Source organism: Hemicordylus capensis, chromosome 1 (genome assembly GCF_027244095.1).
Source record: "Hemicordylus capensis ecotype Gifberg chromosome 1, rHemCap1.1.pri, whole genome shotgun sequence".
Classification (NCBI taxonomy): domain Eukaryota; kingdom Metazoa; phylum Chordata; class Lepidosauria; order Squamata; family Cordylidae; genus Hemicordylus; species Hemicordylus capensis.
In genome coordinates, this window is record NC_069657.1 from 212,905,934 (window position 1) to 212,912,009 (window position 6,076).

Sequence of the window (6,076 nt, forward strand, 5' to 3'; positions counted from 1 at the left end):
TTGATTCAGACTTGCACAAAGCCAGGCTGCAGAGGCCTAGCTTTCCTTTCTGGATCTCTTGTAAAACCTGACCCGGATTAGCCTCACACACAAACTAGTTATAACTGCCTCTGAGTACCAGTTGCAGGGGAGTAATGGCAGGAGAGAGGGTACACCCTCAACTCCTGCCTGTGGCTTCCAGCAGCATCTGGTGGGCCACTGTGCGAAACAGGATGCTGGACTAGATGGGCCTTGGGCCTCATCCAGCAGGGCTGTTCTTATGTTTAAGAAGATGAACTGGATTTCTATACACTACTCTCCCCCGCTCCATGCTGCATTTCAAAAGGAAGTTGAAGAGGAATTAGAGCAGGATAGTGCTGACCATAGAGTTTGGCTTGAGCATTTCAGTACACGCTGCAGCAGCACAAATGGATGAGCAGATGTGGGGGCAGTGGGATGCCTCAACATTCATCGCCCCTCCAATTGCTGCTGTACTCTGAGTCTGTTCACTTCAGATTGCTGCATGGACAGGTTTGCCCTGGTGAGGGGATTCAGAGAAGGGACTCTGAAGCTGATTTTAACACACAGGCAAGCTCATATCGGAGAATTAAATCCTTTCGCTACACAGATCCTAAGATATTTCGGTGTTTCAACATTTAACCCAGCACTTCCAGTTGTACTTGGAAGCAGACCGGGTGTGTTAAAACTGAAGAAATATGATCCATTGGCTGCTATATTTTGGGCCAACTGCAGTTTCTAAACAGTCTTCAAAAGGAGCCCCATGTGTATGACAGTCTTGTCTTGTTTATTTTACCAGTTCTGGAGGAGTACAGGAAGCAACTGATGATTCACCAGGGCGCTTTCAAGAGTACACCCTGCAACGGGGGTCATGGCGGATCACGGAAGTGTGCTTCCACACTTCCTGTGTTGTGACACCACAGTCCCTATGCTGACAGCTGAGTGCCATTCACATTTCCAATGCCTTGTTTCAAATTTAATTGTGGCAATATAGTGCTATGATGTCGCGTATCCGGCGTAGAAAGGTTGCTGGTTTTCTGGGTTGTTAGTTTCCACGAGACTGCTCCCCCAGCTGTTTATGTTTCAAATGCGATTTGCCTGAACAGAAGCATTCTGCTGCTTTTGTGGAGCTAATCTGGAAAGCGCCCAGCATAATCTGCTACAGCAGCTTTAGAACTGTATTTAGATAGTGGAGATGAAACCTTGGTAGCAGGAGAGATTCCAATACACAGTGAGCCGGGTCTCACGATCGGTGAGACCCGGTTTGGTGAGCTGAGCAGGGAGAGCGGGCTAAGCCCACTTTCCCCACCAGGGACGTAACAAGGCTGGAGTGGGCCCAGAGACAAAATTTTAAAATGGGCCCCTCGCTGACACACACACACACACACACACACACACACACACACTTCACAATATATAGTAATGTGACTTGCCTCATGTGACTTGCCTCTGGGGGGCCCCTCAAGGCGTGGGGGCACCCAGGCAGCCGCCTCCCCTTGCCTAATGGTAGTTACGCCCCTGCTCCCCGCTCACAATCAGGGAGTGGCTCGGGCGGAGGGGAATGCGAAGAGCGCAGCTGTTGCCGATGCTGCGGGAGTACCTGGAGCTGAACGCGGCGCTGTATATCCTGCTCTTACACATTGGGGGAAACGATTTGGTTAGTCAGTCAGGTATCTCATTGGCGCGTCAGATCGAGCAGGACCTCGGGGTGGTGCTGTCATGGTGCCCCGGGGTGGTCATTCTCTGGTCAGACATCACTCAGCGCAGGGTTTGGCGGGGGGTCCTCAAGCAGAACAAGGTGGACAGGGTGAGAAGGGGGGTCAACGCGGCTTTGGCCCGCTTTTTGGCTGAAAATGGGGGAGGTTGCATCCCACACGATGACATCATTTTCTCGCAACCCGAGCTCTACCGGGGCGACGGGGTCCACCTGTCCGCAACGGGCATGAGGTTTTTCGTGGATGACCTGAGGCTGGGATTGGCAACTGTTATACTGCCTCTGTGGGGTGCAGGTAGTTAAGCTAGGCTAACGCCCGCTGTGGCAGGTACAGTGCGGTGGGGGGAACCAAAAAGAAAAAGAGTGTGGCACCTTCAGGTAAGATGTAAATCGAGAAGGGGGAGCAAGCTGATCCCTTGAGGCTTGGCAGATCAGGGAGGGTGCTTGACTCCTGTCTCTCCGCAGGCGACATCCTATCCATATGGCTGTGCAGCATTGGTGGGGTGTCGTTCTGGTAGTAAAACCTGACCTTAGGTCAGCGAAGAAGGGTGCCTCCGCTACAGAGCAGAAGGGCTGCCTCGAGCCAAGGTGCTATCGCCATGGTCTGTTAGGTTGGGGCGGCCACTGCGTGGCTGACCCAATAGGCACCGCACTGCGTGGGGGGGACTAACCAATCCCAGCTGTCACTCCTGTAACCAAACCTCAATAAACAATTGACCGTTTACACCACAACAAGGCCTCCACGTCTCCTTGGGGGTCTGGGTACAACTGTGAATGTGCATAGGATCGACTTTAGTGTGCCAAACTAACCTGGACCAGCTTCAAAGAAGTAGCAATGTTAATGCAGCTTGTTCTTAAAAGACATGTCTGTATTCTGACTTACACAGTCTTCTTTCAGAGTTACAACTTTTCATCTGCTTTAATGTAGAATGCTACCATCATATTGCTCTCCTAAGAATGGAAGAATACAAATGACTATTTACTGCTCCCCTGACCCCCACCAGTCTCCCTCTGACCTGGGTCACACAAATGGTTAGTGCGCATGTGCGGGAGTCAAACAAATGGCCTCCACACTTGCACAGATGCTCAAAATGGGCTGAAGAAGGTCCGAACCAGCCCTGAATTGGGCCTGGCCTGGACACTCGGAGGAAGGCCAGCAGGGATCGGGGGAGCTACCGCTACTGCTGTAAGTATTTTTTTTTTTTAAACCCTTTTAACTCTGTGGTAGGGTCTCCGAACTGGTAGGCTTGGCTAGACCTTGAACCAAACCCGGTTTGGTTCGCAGTTGAACCTTCGAGCCAAGCTGGTTCAAGTGCGAGCTGGCTCGATTTCGTTAAACTAAGGTACACTGTGGTGGTTCATTACAAACTGGGAAAAGGCTGTCTGTATCCATTCAATTAGAGATACAAACACAGGCTAGACAATATCACTATTAAATCAGTTTCTATTCTGTTGAAAAAGATACTGTTGTAAATATTGTTAATAAATATTTAAATATTGATTTTGAACAACAAAAAAGTACACAATGTGGTTTACATATAAAAATAAATGAAAAGTAAAAGCTTCCCTTTCCCAAAGGGGCCCACAATTGGTGTGTGTGTGTGTGAAGACTCGAGATTATACCAGCAAAGTCACTGCAAAATACATTATGCTGGGATGAACAGGAGCAGTGAATTGCTCTCCCCCGGCTAAATGTAAGAGAACTATCAATGGAAAGGTGCCTCTTTTCCCACATAGCAGGGACATTAATAGCTACTGAAGGAATGGGCTCTCACAGGCAATGCATCATCTGGTTTTTGTGTGGAATTTGATTAAATGTCTTTTTGTGGACTTACATGTAAATGTCACTGACTTTAGCAACACTCGATTATTTCTGTACCACATGTACTTCCTAGCAGCTCCAGGAGCATCTTGGAAAAGATGCCCCTCTGATCTTGCTAGAAAGACATCTCACCTGAAATTATTCCAAAGAAAATTCAAATGTATAAATTAGCAAGATAGTGTGCCTCAGATAAGTGAGCAGACTGTTTTGCTTCTTTCGCAGGAGGGGAAGGGTGAGGAGCACACTTGACAAGCTTTGATTGTTTATAGCAGTAAAATGGGTTAATGTGCTTACAATTTATGATTGTGTCCATAACAGTCAATTTGAGCAGGTCACACTTTCCTTTGTTTGACCAAGAAGAACCGACTATTGTAACAAGGATTGACCCTGTCAGCACTGCTTGTGGCAGTTAAACCTAAGATGTTATCACTGAAAACTAATAGCTAGCCCTTTATTTTTATGGATGGCAGAAGCACCTTGTTGCCATGGTGATAGTGCCTGTTTTGTATTTTCAGGCCATAGGTGAAAGAGCCAGGTGATCTCAAAAACTTTGCCAGTGATACCATGGATGGAAATAGAAGTAAATCTTTAGCCATTCTTGTGTTTCAATCACATCTAGAGATGTGTGAAGCTGTGTTTCTATTTTATGTAATTTCAAGTATATTGTGCTACAGAAGGAGAACTCAGATCTCTGTTGATTGCTTCAAAATGCTAAGCAGATATAATTACAAAGTGAACTCACATTACAATCATTATTAAGTATTTAATTCACATACAATTTAAAGCTAACATCAGGAAACATTTGACGATGGCATTTAGTAAACACTTTTAGAGCTTATAAGCATGGAATTACAAGTTAGAACTAGCTTTTCGTTTGCTGTCTAGTTTTGAGGAAGACTGGATAGAAACTAGAGTACTGAAGGTGTTCGTTCCTGCTTGTGGTTTATTCCCATTTTTACAGAGCTAGTTGGGAGTGTGAAAAAACAGAATTCTAAATTACAGCAAAGGGTATTTCTTTTTCTATTTTTTCTGCCTGTGGTAAGGAAACGGGTCCAAGGCAAGCAAGACTGCTTGAAATGTTGGCCATGGAAAGCACTTTCCTAGTGAATTACCCATCTGCAGGCTTGGAACAGAAACAATACAGAGCTCATATTTGGACTGATGTTACCATTTAATTGGCTTTCCAGTAAACCATTCATAAAATTCATGGCTGCAGCTGATCCCAGTTACCATGTTGCCTCTTTGCACATTTGTCTTGGAAAGCCTGCCCTACACCATGTCTTTATGGAGAATATTGCCTGATTCAAAACAAACAAAATGCTTTATGTTCATATCCTCACCTGTATGGGTGGGCTGGTGAAAATAAGGATCAAACAAATAGTTATATGAAACAGTGAATTGGGCTGTTTCCAGTATTTCCATCTCCCAAACCTGCATCCTTAGCAAAAGGGCAGCTGGAGATTTGAATGTTTGATCGGCTTTCTCCCTTTTGAAGCAAGTGCAAGATTTGCCATTTTCTGGAGCTGTGAGCACACAAAACAGCAGGAGTACGGCAAGATTAATGAAGGAACACTTATTAATACACAAATGATTCCATTATGTGGATAATAATCAACTTATCCAATGCAAGCCTCTAGTCTAGGTCTGCATCAAGTCATCAGCTCTGCATCTAGCATCAGATTAACTCACGAAGGCTATTCTCACAAGCAGCCTAACCCAGGCTAGTGCAGCCCAGCTTGGGTTAGGCTGCTCGTGTGCGGCGGCACTGGGATTGGGGCTGATCCCAACACTACCACCTCACTTAACCCAACTTTTGACCCTGGCCTTTAACCCCGGTGCCAGAGTTGTATGCATGCTAGGGCTGCATGCAGCCTATGAGCATACACAGAGTAAGATGCCTAGAGTGCCTGACTCCCAGGGGTATCCCCCAATGCACTGTTTGTTGCATGGTGCATTTAGGGATTCCTGGAGGTTTGGGGAAATGTTCCAGCCTCCAGTGATCCATGCTGCATGGAGCAGCAGAAATCATGTGGGTGTGTGATGGTGCACCGAAGATGGAAGCACGGGTTGTCTAGGGCGACGTTAGGTGAATCCCTGCCTTCCCCCTCTCCTGCCCTCCCCACCGCTAGTATGGTCATGTGCACAACTTTACTATCTAGCAATAACCCTTAACTCCCTCCTAGCACAGTAAACTGTATCAACTAATTTAGCATGCTAAGGACCTGTTCTAAAGCAACACTTCTTTACAAGCAAAACCAACAAACAAAGGAACACCACTCTCCCGCAATACAAAGACACTTACAGGTACAGAATGTGGCCAAGCGTATGAGGCTCAAATAACTGGATCTATAATTTGTAGATGATTATTTTTCTGGGAGCACGATCAGTGAGATCCTCACGATCAGTGAGACCCGGTTTGGGGTGGTGAGTGGGGAGAGAGCCCTGGGCAGCTGGATTGGCCGCCCACATGATTGCCGGCTCCGTGACGGAGCCGGCAGGGGCTGGGGGGAGCTGGGGCCAATAATAGTAGTAGTAATAGTAGT